This window comes from Triticum aestivum, chromosome 6A, assembly GCF_018294505.1.
Source record: "Triticum aestivum cultivar Chinese Spring chromosome 6A, IWGSC CS RefSeq v2.1, whole genome shotgun sequence".
In the NCBI taxonomy this organism is placed as follows: Eukaryota; Viridiplantae; Streptophyta; class Magnoliopsida; order Poales; family Poaceae; genus Triticum; species Triticum aestivum.
This window is the reverse complement of record NC_057809.1, coordinates 224,720,104-224,738,792: the sequence shown is the minus strand read 5'-3', so window position 1 is coordinate 224,738,792 and position 18,689 is coordinate 224,720,104. Positions and strand designations below refer to the sequence as shown.

At 44.1% G+C, this 18,689-nt stretch overlaps 1 pseudogene; it reads right to left on the bottom strand.

Annotated features, from left to right (window-relative positions):
• Positions 1–5,159: 5,159 nt before the first annotated feature.
• LOC123127328 (eukaryotic initiation factor 4A-10-like) lies at positions 5,160–17,473 on the bottom strand (annotated as a pseudogene).
• Positions 17,474–18,689: the final 1,216 nt, after the last annotated feature.

Genomic DNA, 18,689 nt, shown 5'->3' with positions numbered 1-18,689 from the left:
ACCAAGGTGGAGCGGAAGAAGTGGTGGATGGGCACCACGTCCTCGGGCTTGTACGCCCACATCGGGGTGGCCCAATATTGGAGCGGGAGGACATGTCTGTGGAGCATGATGTTTACCACATCTACCAGGTGGAGGTTTTTCTGATCAGTCCTCCACTAGATCTGGGACAGTGCCTCCATCTTCCCTGGATTTCCCTAGGCAATGCCCTTCTTCTTCCAGGACATAAGCTTCTCCGAGGCCCGACCAAAAATGCCGGAACCTCGGCCTAGCCAGCAGTAAGCGGCTCGGTGACATAAAACCACTCGCGCTGCCACTCTTTGATGGTCTCCATGAAGGTGCCTTTAAACCAGCCGACCTTCTAGTTCTTGCTGATCATCGCACCTCCGCACTGCGCGAGCTCGAAGGTGCTGGACTTCGGCTTGATGCCAAAGATCTTCAGCCATAGGCCGGAGTGCGGCTTGATGCGAAGGAAGGCCTCGCAGACTGTAATGAAGCAGGTGAGGTGGAGGATAGAGTTTGGGGCTAGATGGTGGTAATCTAGCCCGTAGATGTAGGATCAAAAATATGTCTAGAGGGGGGTGATTAGACTACTTGACCAAATAAAACCTAACCTTTTTCCCAATTTTAGTTGTAGGCAGATTTTAGCAATTATGACAAGTCAAGCAACACCCTACACATGCAATTCTATGAGTATATCAGCGCAAAAAAACATTGCACATGTAAGTAAAGGAGGGGTTTGGAGAAGGCAAACACAATGGGGACACGGTGATTTTTGGCATGGTTCCGATAGGTGGTGCTATCTTATGTCCACGTTGATGGAGATTCAACCCACGAAGGGTAACGGATGCGCGAGTCCACAGAGGGTTCCACCCACGAAGGGTCCATGAAGAAGCAACCTTGTCTATCCCACCATGGACATCGTCCATGAAGGACTCGCCTCACTCGGGTATATCTTCATGAAGTAAGCGATCTCCTTGCCCTTACAAACTTCTTGGTTCAACTCCACATCATGTCGGAGGCTCAAGCGACACCAAACCAATCTAGGAGACACCACTCTCCAAACGGTAATAGATGGTGTGATGATGATGAACTCCTTGCTCTTGTGCTTCAAATGATAGTCTCCCCAACTCCACTCTCTCACACAAATTTGGCTATGGTGGAAGAAGGATTTGAGTGGAAAGCAACTTGCAGAAAGCTAGAAATCAAGATTCAAATGGTAGGAATGGAATCTCTTGATCTCAACACATGATTAGGTGGTTCTCTCTTAGAAAATGAGTAGTGGAAGTGTAGGCACATTCTGATGGCTCTCTCAGTGAGTAAGAGGGGGTGGAGGGGTACATATAGCCTCCACATGAAATTCAACCGCTACACACTTTTGACTCACCTCGGTGGCACCGATTAGAAATCCCGGTGGCACCGACCTGTGTAAAAGATATGAAGGTTGGAGGTCTCAATGGGACCAACTGGAAACAACTCGTATGGACCAATGTGCAATGGTTAGGGCAAACCTCGTTTCGGTGGCACCGATTGCATCAACTCGGTAGGACCGAAGTGAAGCAATAAGGCAACGGAAAGTTGGCAAGCCATCTTGGTGGCACATCGCAAAACTCGGTAGGACCAAAATAATTGCAACAAGTTCTGGAGATTTGGCAAGGCCATCTCGGTGAGACCGAGATCCATATCGATGGATCTGATTTATTAGGGTTTGGATGTGGCCGTGTCTAGATGAACTCGGTGGGTACAGATAGGGAAGTTTTGGTGGTACCGAGTTGGAATGTAGGGTTTTTGACACATTTGGATAGAGAAAGTGGTTGAGTTTTGGAGCAATATCATTAAGCACTTGAGCAAATAGGTCATAATCGAAATCTCATCCCCTTTTAATAGTATTGGCTTTCCTATGGACTCAATGTAATCTTGGATCACTTAACCAAAAATGTAGAGTCTTGAGATTTTGCCAATCCATGTCCTTAGCATTTTGACGGGTCCACAATCACTAGTCCTTTCCTTGCCAATCATTGGACATCCTGAAATCTTTAACTTGAATGGATATTAGTTCAATGAGATATATGTTGCTATGAATTACCAAAACCACCCGGGGATTAGTTGCACTTTCGGTGATGGGAACCCCAGGCCTCTAACGAGGTGGGGGACGAAGACCACCCTCTCCCCTGGATTGGGAGCGGGCACCCACTAGTTTGAGTCTGGCGCTCTGGTGTTGACCTCGGTGGGGATGTACCCCACACTGCGCAGCTCTGAGATGGTGCCCTCTGTAACAGAGGAACCAGCCTAGTGCCCCTTGAGGTTGGCATCTGCCATTGCTGGTGACGGAGATTAGGATGTGCTATGCAAGATGGGGTCGGGATTGGATTTGAGCGCTGGAGTTCGAGAGGCAGCGGGCAAGGAGGAATGAGAGCATGCTTTTTTTTTCGCTATCTCGTTACTCTTATATGGGCTGATAAAAGCCCAAGAGTCCTTCTGATGTGTCGTTGAAATCACCACTCCCCACAAAAGATGTCATTATGCATACGGGGAGAAACAAAATCTTAATGATATCCCTAAGAAAATGAGCACGATCTCCATTTCGATGGGACATGCCAATAAGAGGATTGCCTCAGGCCATGATATGGGTGGGTAGTAATCGTCTGTCCAGTCATGGGTGGTGCCGCTTTGATAAAGTTGCCAGGCTAGAAAGCATTGTTCACACCTACGCGGTAGGCCTTCGCGGTTAAGTAACCTTGCATCTTCGGGCACTGAGTGAGTTCGGCTAGGTCACGATTAGGGGACGTCACTCCTTTGAGGGGTGGTCCATGGTGACCTTTAGAGGAAAAGTATCTCGAATCGCCAAAGAAGGGGAACTTGTCTGTTGAGCCAAGGACTTCGAATCCAAAGTTGTCTACATCAAGGAAGCCGTCCTCGGGATAGAAGACCAGTTCGGGGGCTACTAACGGTGTCATGGACTAATGGGTGTCAATTGAGTTGGCCCGTAGTCCTCGGGTTGGGCCTGTGTGCCTCATTCTCTATCTGATGGACTCTGGAAGCTACACGCTAGACGTAATCAAGACTGCATCTGCCGAAGACTTGACGTATACTCCAAGCCATCTCCTACCGCCTCCATGCGCTCCCCTAGATACCGACCATGTAACCCTAGATGCCCTACTTGGCGTGTATATAAGCCAAAGGGTTTAGCCCGTAGAGGGTACCGAAACACAATTACATTCTCCTAGCCCTAGGGTTAGAACACAACTTACGATCTCGAGGTAGATCAAGCTTGTACTCGATACATCATCATCAATATAAACAAGAGCATGATGTAGGGTTTTACCTCCATCAAAAGGGACCAAACCAGGGTAAACATGATCTTCCTCATTCATGTTACCACCGATCCGAGATCCACAGCTCGGGACCCCCTTCCCCGAGGTCTGCCGGTTTTGACACCGACACCCGATGCGTCCAACCTGACAATTAAGTGCACACAAAAATGGATTCGCTATCCCATAAATAAGACCAACAAAATGTAGCATCTTCATGGGAAAATACGCCTATTTATATTTTTGGGGTTTCCTACAAAGAAAATCCTAGGAAGTACCTAAAAGAAGGTTAACATAGAACTAACACTGTATTAGTTGGAAAATAAAAAATACATACAGACCGGACAATAAATGCATAGTGTATGGGGAAGAAACCACTACTAGATACTTGGCATAGCATATCCAGCCAAATACCAACTCATAGAGCATATCTGGCCGAATCCAACACATGTTGTATATCCGGCCAAATGACCAACACATAGAGCAACAAAAAACTAACGAGCACGTTGAGTAACGCGCCACTTGGCCACCGGATTTTCAATTGTTTGTAAAAGCCACAATACTTGCTCGTGGACTCTTGAATGGTGTACCATCAATTAGTGATTGATTTTGAATTATGCTCATGGATTTTCTCCTTGTGATACAGATCATAGTGTCTTTGCTCATAGAACCAAACATGCACACTTGTCCAAATGGTTTTGTCCCTTTGCTCTGTGCCATGAATTGGATCGGTGCTTGTGGACAACCACACATAAACGAGCAATTCATCCTCCTTCATGTTGAATTTTCTCCCCTCTTCTTCTTTGGGTATGCACTCAGCGCCCAGAAGTCGTCTGGATCACCATCTGACTAGTCGTCGTCTGCTGTTAAGTGTGCTTCTGGTGGGTGTTTGTATCTGGGTGTCCATTTGTTGGGTGTCCGACTCCGGCCAAGAGTCCTCCACTTTCCCGTCTTTGTGGTCACCGCTGTCGTGAATCATGTTCATCATTGCCTCCTGCTCATCCACTATCGCGCCCGGTTGAGACATTGCAGCAAACAGAGACTGGGCACCGAAGGACGAGGGAGCCGGCATCCGCACAAGGACAAGCGTTGACGATTGTGACTGAGGCTCCATGAAGGTGCGCTGGGTTTAGTAGTAGTATGGTGGATACAGCTGCGCTAGGCAGAGCGATGGCGGCTGCAGGAGCGGCGATTGCATGGCTGGCACCCGCCGGTTCACACACTTTGGTGGAGGAGGTACTCGGTGACCGGCCTCCGCCAAAGCGTCCTCCCTCTTATTCTGTTTTGGCGGTGGGTGTTACGTGTTGCGGTGCTGGTCTTGTGGGCAACCACCACCAAAGGGCAAGGGCAGCCTTTTGCGTGGAGACAGTGGTGGAATTGTCCACATGTGTCGGCTCCACTTCAGTTTTGGCTGGGTCCGAGGCGTCAAGCGTTTGATGCACGGCATTGGATGTCCAAAAGTGTCTGGACTGCACTGTCCAAACGTTTGCGGGCAATTTGATGCACAGCGTTGGTGTTGCCTTTACAATACAGAACAGAAAGATCATGGTACCCACTAGTAGTTGTTATTGCCTGCAAATTGTGGTACTAACATCAGATTCATTCAGCAGAACATTCTTTGATATTATAGGTGACCAACTTGCTATGTAATCTGGTCCAAGGTTCAATCCAAGTCTGACCTGCATTATTTGTCCTGGCTTAAGGATTCTGTAACCTGTGCGCATAACGTTGCTCACTAGCAGCATATGTGCACCAACACAATATAACAATAGTAAACAACAGATGAACCACCAAAACATTTCAAACAACTATTTGCACCACATCGAATTCAGTTTCGAACCACCATGACATAATACCGGAGAACTCAACACGTTTCAATCCCACAAGACGATTCCCACAATTCAACAAAATGCAGCTGTTGCGCAGCTCTCCAGGCCAACGATAGAAAAAAGAAGTCTAGATAGCCATCTGTGCACCATATCCAACTACAGAATTGCTCACAAGAGGTCAGCGACGTTGGAGGGTAACTCCGCCATCTGAGTATTGCAGAATCTTTGGATGCCAGATAGGACACGCTCATCAGCACGAGCAACAAAGCTGATAGCGACACCAATCCCTCCAGGTTGTCCACTTCGTCGAACATGACGAAGGTATTGTGTTGGTTGTGTTGGCAGATCATAGTTGATGACAACAGGGACCTGCAATGCGTCAGCGCCACGAAGGTTGGTGGTGACGAGGACACGGGATGATCCCGACTGGAGATCCTGGACGGCAACATCTCTGGAGTGCTGGTCCATACCACCATGGCTTGCCGAGACAGTGTACCCCCTGCCTCTGATCTTTTCAGTCAGTGGCTTGACCTTCCGACGTGCGTTGACAAAGATGATGTTTTGCGTGACGGCCATGGTGTCAAAAAGATCACATAATTTTTGAAACTTTGATTCTTCATTCTCAGCCTTAACATAGAACTGCTTAACACTAAAACCCTCAAGTTCTTCATCTTTTGGCACTATGACCTTCATAGGCTTATTCATGCACTTCCGGCAAAGTTCAAGAGCTTCATTGGACATGGTGGTAGAGAATACAGCAAACTGGATTTTGGCTGGGAGAAGCTGGATAATATCATAGATCTGCAAGAAAGATGAATGGTCACAGTTTACGAAAATAGATGCCACCATAGAATTGCATGAGCTGAACAAGATCTATTTTTATCGTTTCAAATTAAAAGAACAAGTAGTACGAGAGAAGTTTTGCAACCATTGGGATCACTGTAAACTGAGCTGGTATGAGGATGCAAAACCAACCTGGTTCTTTAAACCTCCTGCGAGTATTTCATCAGCTTCATCCAAGACAAACATTCTGATGTTATCTGGACAAAGCGCTCGTCTTCTTAGCATGTCAAGAGTGCGGCCAGGAGTGGCGACAATAACCTGATTGCTGCTTGACGAAATTTGCTTGTCCTCACGAATACTAGTTCCTCCAAGACAAGCATGAGCTTTGACACCTAGCCACTGACCAAGTGCTCCAATAACTTTCACGGTGTCCTGTGCCAAGTCACGCGTTGGTACAAGAACCAAAGCTTGGCATTCCGTGGATCCATAATCGAGTCGCTGGAGAACTCCACAGGCAAGTGTCACAGTTGTTCCAGACAATGACTGCTGGATAACATCCAGACCCTTGCACTAATAGATGCTAAGGTGTCCCGATGTTTCGATGAGATGGTGGCTATCGTTTTCTGTGGGAGTCGACCTTGACGATCCGACTACGAACGTGTGAGACGTCGCGCCTTAGCAATCGCTAAACCAACTTCCGAGGGTTATTGACCACGCCGGAGCACGATCAACCTGACCACGAGGGTCTGTTTCCTGCGAGCAAACGAAGAACAAGCAAGAAACTGAGATTGCAATCGGGATATTGCGAATATAAGATGAAAGCTTTATTGATCAAGGTGGGGTTTTGTGACGTCTTGGTCTGGTCGTTGGACACAAACGAAGTACGTGAAGTGGCAGCTATGGTGAACTTTTAATCTAAACAAAACCCAAAGTCTAAACGATGCCCTAAGGGTTGTATATATGGAGGAAGAGGGGGGAATTTCGTGGCCCTTGAGGGTGGGGTCCGAAACCAACCCTAACTCTTGTTTCCCCACACATACGGACTCTAAAAATAGCATGTACTTAAGTATTTCGAAATTACATGGGCCTGGCCCATTAATAAGGTGACGCAGCACCTAGAATAGCCTATGGACGAATATTATGAAGTGGCATCTTGTATATTTCGTCCAAGGCTTCATGCACTCCTTATGGCGGCTTCAAAGTCCTGAAACCATCACTTGTAACTCCGTTCTTGATCCCCTTGCGCATGCCATCAACTCCATGCGTGTTCTTGCTCCAATGTTCATCCTTCTCCAAGCTAGGCCCTTCATTTGTAAGCAAAACAAATGTATCCAATTTAGGCAGCATTATAATCTCATGAACATTAGAATCATTACCAAGAAACGAAAGTACCTGGTAATTTAATTGGCGTGCGCGAGCTCTAGTAATTGGTCCAGTATATGTAACAGTAGGGGCTGTGGGTGTAACAATGGTATTGATGTCCTCATCATCCTCCCCTTCTTGAAATGAAGTCGTCCTCGACGGAAGCGCATCTTCCTCACCCAAATAAGGCTTCAAATCTGCAATGTTAAAAGTGGGACTAACCCCAAAATCTACAGGTAGCTCAAGTTTATATGCATTATCATTTATTTTCTCTAACACCTTAAAAGGACCATCAGCACGTGGCTTTAGCTTTGATTTGCGTAGATTAGGAAATCTATCTTTACGCAAATGTAACCAAACAAGATCTCCAGGCGCAAACACAACATGTTTTCTACCTTATCTCCAGCAAGTTTATATTTAGCATTCATACGCTCAATGTTTTCCTTAGTTAACTCATGCATTTTTAAAATCAATTCAGAACGTTCTTTAGCATCAAAATTAACCTTCTCTGAAGATGGAAGAGGCAACAAATTAATAGGTGCACGAGGTCGGAAACCATACACAATTTCAAAAGGGCACATCTTAGTAGTAGAATGCAATGAACGATTATAAGCAAATTCAATATGAGGCAAGCATTCTTCCCACATTTTCTTGTTATTCTTCAAAACAGCCCTAAGCATAGTAGACAATGTTCTATTGACTACTTCAGTTTGTCCATCAGTTTGGGGGTGACAAGTAGTACTAAAAAGCAGCTTAGTCCCCAACTTAGCCCATAAACATCTCCAAAAGTGGCTAAGAAATTTAGTATCACAATCTGAAACAATAGTATTTGGCACACCATGTAAGCGAATAATTTCACGGAAGAACAAATCAGCAACATTAACAGCATCATCGCTTTTATGACATGGTATAAAGTGTGCCATTTTCGAGAACCTATCCACGACAACAAATATGCTATCCCTCCCCTTCTTTGTTCGAGGTAAACCTAAAACAAAGTCCATAGATATATCCTCCCAAGGAACACTAGGTACAGATAAAGGCATTATAAACCATGAGGATTGAGTCGTGACTTAGCTCTTTGACATGTAGTGCAGCGAGCAACAAAACGCTCAACATCCCGTCTCATCTTTGGCCAAAAGAAATGTGTAGCAAGTATATCCTCCGTCTTCTTGACGCCAAAGTGTCCCATTAATCCTCCTCCATGCGCCTCCTGCAACAACAAAAGACGAACGGAGCTAGCTGGAATGCATAGCTTGTTAGCACGAAACACAAATCCATCATTAAGAACGAACTTGTTCCAAGTTCTCCCTTCCTTACAATTCTGCAATACATCTTTAAATTCAGCATCATGAACATATTGATCTTTGATGGTCTCCAAACCAAATATTTTAAAGTCAAGTTGTGAAAGCATAGTATAACGACGAGACAAGGCATCAGCAATAACATTTTCTTTACCCTTCTTGTGTTTAATGACATAAGGGAAAGTCTCAATGAATTCAACCCATTTAGCATGTCTACGGTTCAGTTTTTCTTGACTTTTAATGTGTTTCAAAGATTCATGATTAGAATGTATAACAAATTCCTTGGGCCATAAATAATGTTGCCATGTTTCTAAGGTCCGAATAAGAGCATATAATTCTTTATCATAAGTAGAATAGTTCAGACTAGGCCCACTCAATTTTTCAGAAAAGTATGCAACAGGTTTTCCATCTTGTAATAACACACCTCCTAATCCAATTCCACTAGCATCACATTCAAGCGAAAAAGTCTTATTGAAATTAGGAAGTTGGAGTAAAGGAACATGTGTCAACTTATCTTTCAATACCGTGAAGGCTTCTTCCTGTGAGGTACCCCAAACAAAAGGCACATCCTTCTTTGTAAGCTCGTTGAGAGGTGCAGCAATGGTGCTGAAATCTCTCACAAAACGCCTATAGAAACCAGCGAGGCCAAGGAAACTCCTCACTTGTGTGACCGTTTTGGGCTGCGGCCAACTCTCAATAGCTTCAATCTTGGCTTTATCAACTTCAATTCCCTGTGGAGTAACAACATAGCCAAGAAAAGATACTCGGTCGGTGCAAAAGGTGCACTTTCCAAGGTTTCCAAACAAACGTGCATCACGTAGAGCAATAAAAACAGCACATAAATGTTCCAAATGTTCCTCCAAAGATTTGCTATAAATCAATATGTCATCAAAGTAAACTACCACAAATCATCCAATGAAAGCACGTAAAACTTCGTTCATTAACCTCATGAAAGTACTAGGTGCATTAGTTAACCCAAAAGGCATGACTAACCACTCATATAATCCAAACTTAGTTTTAAATGATGTTTTCCATTCATCACCCAATTTCATACGAATTTGATGGTATCCACTACGCAAATCAACTTTGGAGAATATTGTAGAGCCACTCAATTCATCAAGCATATCATCTAGCCTAAGAATAGGATGACGATAACGAATAGTAATATTATTAATGCCTCTACAATCAACGCACATACGCGACGTACCATCCTTTTTCGGCACTAAAATGATAGGAACAGCACAAGGACTAAGGGATTCGCGTATATAACCTTTGTCGAGCAGTTCTTGTACTTGACGTGTAATCTCCTTCGTCTCCTCTAGATTGGTACGGTATGGTGCACGGTTGGGTAGCGAAGCACCGGGAATTAAGTCAATTTGATGCTCAATCCCTTGAATAGGTGGTAATCCCGGTGGCACGTCTTGTGGAAAGACGTCAGCGAACTCCTGCAAAATGTTAGTGACAGCAGGGGGCAAAGAGGAAGGCACGTCCTCGAATGAAAATAATGCCTCTTTGCACACAAAAGCATAGCAAACAGATTTGCTAAAATCTAGCTCATCAATATCAGATTTTGTGGCAAGTAAACATGCACTTTTCAATTTAATTTCAGAAACAACAGTAGATGGTTTATTATTAGGCTTCATTTGGTGCTCAAATTCTTTTGCCACAATCTGATTTTCACTCTTATTTGTCTCCTGTTTTGCTTTATTAGCTCTATTAATATCATCTTTCAAAATGGAATCAGGAGTCATAGGAAGCAAAGTAATATTTTTATCGTTATGAACAAGAGTATACTGATTGTTTCTACCATGGTGTACAGAATTTTTATCAAATTGCCATGGTCTACCAAGTAATAAGGAACATGCTTTCATAGGTACCACATCACAATCAACATAATCAGCATATGTAGAGATACTAAAATGCACACGAACAGTACGTGTTACCTTAACCTTGCCGCTGTTGTTGAACCATTGGATGTAGTATGGATGTGGATGTGGTCTTGTGGTGAGAGATAGCTTCTCCACCATCTCCATGCTAGCCAAGTTATTGCAGCTCCCTCCATCTATGATCACGCGAACAGAACGTTCCTTCACAACTCCCTTTGTATGGAACAAATTATGCCTCTGATTTTGCTCAGCTTGTGTAACCTGCACACTCAAAACACGTTGAGCAACTAAACATTCATACTTGTCAGCATCTTCAGGAGCCATGTATTGCGTCTCATGATCAGAATCGTCTCCACCGTGTTCGTCACGTGTAATAAGAGCCAAAGTCTCCTCATCATAGTCACTAGCGGACTCATACCCACCATCCTCAGTAACAATCATCACATGCTTAGATGGGCATTCTCTCGCATAATGACCTCCACCCTTGCAACGTCAACAAATAATATCATGTGTTTGCCCTGTTGATGCCATGGATGAAGAAGAGCTCTTTGCAGGCCCAGAAGGTGTGCTCTTGGCAGATAGTGGTGATTGTGCCTGCTTTATTGTATCACGGTTGGAGGTGGCAGCCGACGGAGGCGCCGGTGTAGCAGAACGTGTGGAAGTAGATGATGCACGTGGTCTCCAGACTCTTTTTTTTTCGAGACCTACGCGGGCAAGGAAACACGAAGCGGAATTTAGATTGATATCAAGAACAAACCTAATATGAGACGAACTCGGATTGGTGGTGGATATATGGATATGGATTCAAAGCGGTGGCGGATAAGCAAAAGTGGTAGATGGGCGATGATGATGGTGCGGCGGCGGCGTGACAACTTATGACCAAAACTCGAAACTCTAAAAGACTAAACTCTAAGACCAGCAACTTGACACGATAATGCAACCGCAAATTCAACAAAAAAAACCCTAAAAAGATTATGCAAAGGCTCAGATTGGTTCGGATATGATGAACTAACCCTAATTTTTTTTGTGGCTTTTTCATGGACTGTAGGTATGAAGAACAGACTCGATCTAATCTACGAAAAACTATAAAATCTCACCAAGCAACCTGGAAATCTGATACCACTTGATAGATGCTAAGGTGTCCCGATGTTTCGATGAGATGGTGGCTATCGTTTTCTGTGGGAGTCGACCTTGACGATCCGACTACGAACGTGCGAGACGTCGCGCCTTAGCAATCGCTAAACCAACTTCCGAGGGTTATTGACCACGCCGGAGCACAATCAACCTGACCACGAGGATCTGTTTCCTGCGAACAAACGAAGAACAAGCAAAAAACTGAGATTGCAATCGGGATATTGCGAATATAAGATGAAAGCTTTATTGATCAAGGTGGGGTTCTGTAACGTCTTGGTCTGGTCGTTGGACACAAACGAAGTACGCGAAGTTGCAGCTATGGCGAACTTTTAATCTAAACAAAACCCAAAGTCTAAACGATGCCCTAAGGGCTGTATATATGGAGGAAGAGGGGGGAATTTCGTGGCCCTTGAGGATGGGGTCCAAAACCAACCCTAACTCTTGTTTCCCCACACATACGGACTCTAAAAATAGCCTGTACTTAAGTATTTCGAAATTACATGGGCCTGGCCCATTAATAAGGTGACGCAGCACCTAGAATAGCCTGTGGACGAATATTATGAAGTGGCATCTTGTATATTTCGTCCAAGGCTTCATGCACTCCTTATGGCGGCTTCAAAGTCCTGAAACCATCACTTGTAACTTCGTTCTTGATCCCCTTGTGCATGCCATCAACTCCATGCGTGTTCTTGCTCCAATGTTCATCCTTCTCCAAGCTAGGCCCTTCATTTGTAAGCAAAACAAATGTATCCAATTTAGACAGCATCATAATCTCATGAACATTAGAATCATTACCAAGAAACGGAAGTACCTGGTAATTTAATTGACATGCGCGAGCTCTAGTAATTGGTCCAGTATATGTAACAGTAGGGGCTGTGGGTGTAACAATGGTATTGATGTCCTCATCATGCACAATGGGACAATTCTCCGTTGATGGATTGCAGAAGGCATCGCCAGACCTTCAAGAAAAATCGCATTAAGACTTCACTATAATACATGTCGAGTCAAGAAATAATTGTATACGCAAATAAGCATCTCAACATATTAACAAATAAAGTAGGAATTACCATATGCATATATTCCTTTCAGCAGATTTTCTCGAAGACCCATCTCAACGAAACTGTCATAGATTTCATTATATGTGTTGAACTCCTCGTAAAATTGAGTTAGCCTATACCATGTCATGTTGGAAGTAATCAAATATCCATAAATATAAATGAAACAATAAGACAAGACGAGAAACAAACAGGCAGAAGTAAAATATCAGATCACATACCGCGTAGTCATCTTAGACACAGGCTGCTTTCCATCAAACCGAGCTCCTTCTAGTGTCGTTGTAGCCATGTCAACACCTTCAGAGACAGTGCAAACAAAGTACATATTAGCAAAATATTTTCTAGCCCAAAACTTCAATAAATCAGGGATGTTTCTCCTGTTCCATCAGAACGCTGCCGAACTTTTATAGCAAAAGGGTTGGAACTAAACTCCTATTTTACTTTTTAAACACAACCATATCAAAATCAATGTTCTAAAAAAGCATCAATGCGTTGGATCAGAAATTAATCAATACATAAAATGGTTGAAGACAGTAAAACATAGTATCAATAATCAAACTCTTCTCATTTCTAAACGGGAATTTTGTCCATCAGGGTAATGTTCCCTCCGCAAATTAGTAAAGCAGTTACTGTTTTCCGCATAACTCATCTCACATCTCCCTAGTTGTTTTTGTATTTAATCTGTTTTAACCTTCTTTTGTTCAAGTTCATATTCTTATCTTATGTAAGCTTTTTTGTAAAGCAGTAATGTAAGATGGTTTCCTTATGTTCATGTAAACACATGGCCCACCACAATTAGTAAGGCTGTCATCTTGCACGCTCTCTACAGTCCATGTGTTGGTGTACACACCGATTCTTATATTCCTGATTGTGTCACTCAAAAACTGAAAATCAGTTTTCTTTTCATTTTCTAAAGAGACTGGTAGTCAAATGCCATTTGGGTGTTTTCCTTCTAAATTGTGATAGAAGACTTAGTTCAGAACAGATTTGAAGGTATACAAGTATAACAATTTTATGCACATAGGATTTTTACTCACCTTTTGTTTGAGTTACTCTAATCATGCACGCTGAACTTCCCTTGATACATTGCGCTCCTTCAGCTCCCAGAGTCTTCGCTGCTGTTTTGTTTCTCATGTAGTACGCTGTACTGGTTCTTACATTGTTGTCTTTATTCTCTCCACCTCCAGATTCTTCAGTCGACTCTGGTCCTTTTCCTAGTAAAGCTGTTTCTGCCATTTTCATTTCTTTCTCGTGTTGCTTCTCTAATAAATTTTTTGAGTCCAAAATATTGCATGTTAAGGTTGCAATCCTTGTGGCGTGACTGCTGCTCCCTGGGTTCATTCCTTTGTTCAGTTCCTTTGAAGCAAGTTGCCCCCCTGTGGATCCTTTTTGCTTGGGATCACTTCTTCTCTCGAATACAATTTTTATAGGTGGCTTCTGTATACCTTCATGGGCACTGTTAGAACTGATATCAGCAAACAAAGTGGAACCTTCTGTCGATTCTTTTTGCTTCCGATCTCTCCTTGTGTACACATTCTTTATAGGTGGCTTGTGCATACCTTCATGGGCAGATCAGAAATGATGTCAGCAAACAAAGTGTCAACCAATTCATATTGTGCCAAGAAAATTCACAACATACATGATATTTTAAATTATCTTTTTCAAGAACTGAGAATTCATTTATTTCCATTTTCGGAAACAATTTTAGCCCATGCCCTTGTAAGTATTTTCCTTTTGATTTGATTTGGAAAGGAATTTTTCATAGCATATTTGATAAATATAGCACAGCAAAGTTCGCAAATGCGCAGTTTTCACTCACCTCTGGGGACCCTTTCAATGAAGCTCGTTGAAGTTGAACTTCCGCTTATGAATTGCCAACCTTCAGCTTTTGGAATGTCTTCTGTAGCTCTTTCAGAGTTCGTTCTGGTGCCCACTCACTTGCGTTGTTTTCTTTGATCTCTCCATCAGTTCTTAAGTCTTCAGTGAACTTTGACACTTAAGGCAATGTAGCCATATCAGTCTTCAGTTTCTTTTGATGATCCTTGTCGCAACAATCTTCCAAACACGACATATGATCACCTCTTGCTGAGCTTTCACTTGGGGATTGCCCCCCCTTTGTTGCTTTCATTGAGTTTGTTGTGGTGGCTGCCATAGCACTTATGCTGTTTTCCTTTATCTCTTCATCAGCTCTCAACTCTGCAATGAACTTCGCCACTTCCAGCAATGTAGCTGTTTCTGTGGTCTTCAGTTCTTCTTCACGTTCCTTGCCTGAGCAACTTCCAAAATCCAAAGAATAATTGCCTAAGAAATCTACTCCAGTGCCCTCTAAATCCATTCCTTTGTTCAGTGTTTCTGGAGGTACCTCAATACCTTCTTCTCTTATATCTGCATATTCCTTCATGGCGCTAACATTCCGTTCTTCTACTTCCTTCCATTGCCCTTCTATCCTTTTTACTTTGTCTCCAATCATGAACTTGACTAGTCTAGAAGACCATCCAAACACAAAGTGGCAAGAGAAAGGAGCACCAACAAGACTTCCCAATGCTATCCTCAACCTAATAGGCTCCTTATCTCCACTTTCCAAACTTTCCTCATCCACCTCAAGCAAAACTCCAACTGCAGATGCAACTTGATATAGCTCCTTCCAGTTTCTATATGCACCTGGGACCCCATAGACCAAAAGCCACTCTCTGATCAAGTCCAGCTTTTCCTAATCACCTTCATCCCACCGTGCTACAGTGAAATTCACCTCCTTTTCATCCAGAAATGTTTCTACATTGGGAGGCTTTAAACAGCTTAGTAGGTCATCCTCTGAGTTGAAGGATGCTACGAAATTCTGCCTACCTTCTCTCTTTATATGCCAGTCATCAGTCAGCTTCCAGAACTTGTTTAGTTCAGTTTTCACTCTTGTCGGGTCCAAGTTACAGGCATTAGATGTGATCAGCAGGCAGTGATGATAGAATTTTTCATTTTCGACAACTTCCTTTGAAGGTTGAATCATGTAGAACGGGAACCTTGTAGAATGTCCAAATAGCTGGGCCATAGTACCCAATTTGTCTTTTATCCTGCATTGATCCAAATTGTGTGATGTCTCTTTACAAGCAGAGCACTTCTTTTTACCGGGTAAAGTAGTTAGTTCTTTCCCCGGCGGAGCCTTATTTTCTCGACTATTAAGTTCCATCGCTTGTGCTGCAATCTGTACTTCTTTGGCGCTTTCTGGTACAATATGATGCCCTCTTGCTGTCTATATCAACCTATACAAGCGCATATCCCAAGGCAAAAAAGAGAGAAATCAGGACCAGATCCTTTTAAAGAAATAAAGTAAGCGCATGTAACAAAAGTGTGTTTGTTAGTCAAAATTAAAAGGAAGGGATTTACGGACATATCGAGCATCTATATAATATGGGAATATTTGCAACCGAGGTACTGAAATAATGTGTCAAATAGTGTCTTTGTTATAAATTTCAATATATTAAGGTAACCCGCAGTGGTCGCGGTGCTGGACAAAGAGAGAATATGCTGCACAACCAGGTTCGATCCCCGGGTGTGGCGAGGGTCAGATTGCACCCTTCAATTTTTGTTTATTGCACTAAAATCTTCATTTGGCTCAACTAGGAAACAAATGAGAGTTCCAGATCTTTGAAGATATACAGAAGAAATCAACATAAATAGCACCATGTGCTTGAAAAAAAAAGTAGTACTAAATTTTCTACGAAAGCTCACAGAAGATCTCATCTCAATAATAGAAATGATAGCATGTGAGAGACTCAATAACACCTAGAAAATATTTATCACACCGTGAAGATACTAATCAGCACCCGATAGACGATAAAACATCACTTGACAACACTAGATAAAACAGTGAAGACATACCATACAATTCAAATACAAAATGTTCGCTATACAAAGCCTGAATAAAACCTTATAAATAAAAAAAATAGAGCGGTGGAGACCGCCACCACGTGTCGAACGACCGTTCAATCGGGTTAATCTACGCCGTTTCCAACGGCCACAAGACCAGGTTGGCATGTGATGGTGACCATCAGGCCCCAGCCCTGTCCCCCCTCCCAAATAAAATAAACCACAGGTGGCCATCATCAGATCAACTAATGGCCCCATTAGCCAAGCAATCATTGTGTAGCATGGTACAGATAAGGATTGCCCTTCTCTATAAGAAGGGCTGGACTCGAACTCGATCATGCGCTATGGAGGTTGGGATCCCAAAAAAAAAAAACGAATGGAAAATGAACTGATGTTGGTAGTATGCGAGTTGTGAGCACAGCGTGCCGGTCAGTGAGGTCTGACCTAGATCGGGGCCCTCCTGCACCTCCGCCGCTTCGGAAGACGAACGCCAGCGCAGGATGAGGGGCGGCGGTGCTTGCCACGGTTTAGGGCGAGCTAGGGTTTTGAGGACAGGGACGGGGCGGCGACGGTCAGGCAGAAAGGGGATGGAGCAAGGGTTTCTACAGCATTTGAATTGGAGGCGACTCGTAGACCGTAGTGGGCTGGCGAGTCCAATTTTGGTAAGAAAAGCTAACACCTCTATCCTGAAATGCCGGGGAGGGAGAAGGTAGAGCTCCAGCGTACCTCCGGAACTAGGGTGGCGGCGCACGGCGGTAGATCGGCCGGGGATGTTGACGGAGGCAGCCAGGAAATTTATTCGGTCTCGATTGATGTAGAGCGATCAATCCACGTCGCCGGCGGCAGTGGACTAGTGATATGACGGCCGGCACCGGAGTGGAAACTGAAAACGCCCGTTCTGCAGAGGCCCTCGGGATATCTCTACTACAAAAACGGCCCTCGGAAAGTCGGTATGTTCTTTCATTTCAACCCTTCACTCGTTACTAATGTAGAGCAAGGCCATATCTCGTTGTAAAATAATTTTCGTTTCTTTCTTATTCTTTTTTCAAAAAGAAGGATGACCCCAGCCTCTGCATCAGGATGATGCACACAGACATTATTAATTATTCACCAAAGTCATATAAAGTAATATATCCGTAAGTCTGAAGTCATCATCTTGGTAACATTTATCGCTACTCCTATCAACTTGATAAAGAGGTGCAGATTGTCTGAGCCGCATACCCAGCCCTCACAAAAGCCCAACATCTAAAGCTGGAGGCCCCAACCAAGCCGCATTGCCCCAGGTCTTGTGCACACACCGGTCTCGCGCACTCTCAGTGGTTATCACATGCACACGCTGTAGAGGTCGTCGTCACCATCTTCCATCGATCCATCTTTAGAGCAGGCACTGACGCATCGACCTTGTCAGGCTTGCCATCTACTTCACCATAGCGCCAGACAACGCCACCTCCCTACGCGCGTTCATCATCAAGCATCCATCGCCGAGACCCTGCTGCGTCACGCCACCGAGACTCCAAATCGTCGATGCGCCACATGAAACGTTGTTCCAGCGTTGAAACCGTCCACTGGTCCCTCGAGCTAGTGCACACTTCCAAGAATGACGACCCCAAGGAGGGAACAATACAGAGTGCCACTTTCATCCAAATGAGTGGTCTAGGGTTTCCCCCGAAGGTAGCGGATAGAGGTCTGGAGTTTCTTCATGACGATGTCTTCAAGAAGGGGGCGATGCAGAAGAACGCCGCCATCGCGGCATTGGCAACTAGCCGGGAGCAGGGTTTTCACCTGGATCTGCTCGACGAACCTCTGTCCAGCATCGTGTGCATGGGATTGCCACCTTCAGAGATCTCAACTACGACCAAAGCGAGACAGGCCCATCAGACGCACGCTGACCCGAACCGGGTCAACGGAACCTGCGGCCATGGCGCCCGCGGCGGTCGGCACGACCAAAACTAGCACCACGAGAGGATGAACCACCGTGTAGGGGCGAAAGTATGCGTAGAGGGGATGATTAGACAAGTATGTGTAGAGGGGATGATTAGACTACTTGACCAAATAAGAATCTAACATTTCAGTTTTAGTTGTGGGCAGATTTTAGCATATCTAGCAAAGTATCACCCTACACATGCAATTCTAAGAGTGTAGCAGCGAAAAGTAAAACATTGCACATGTA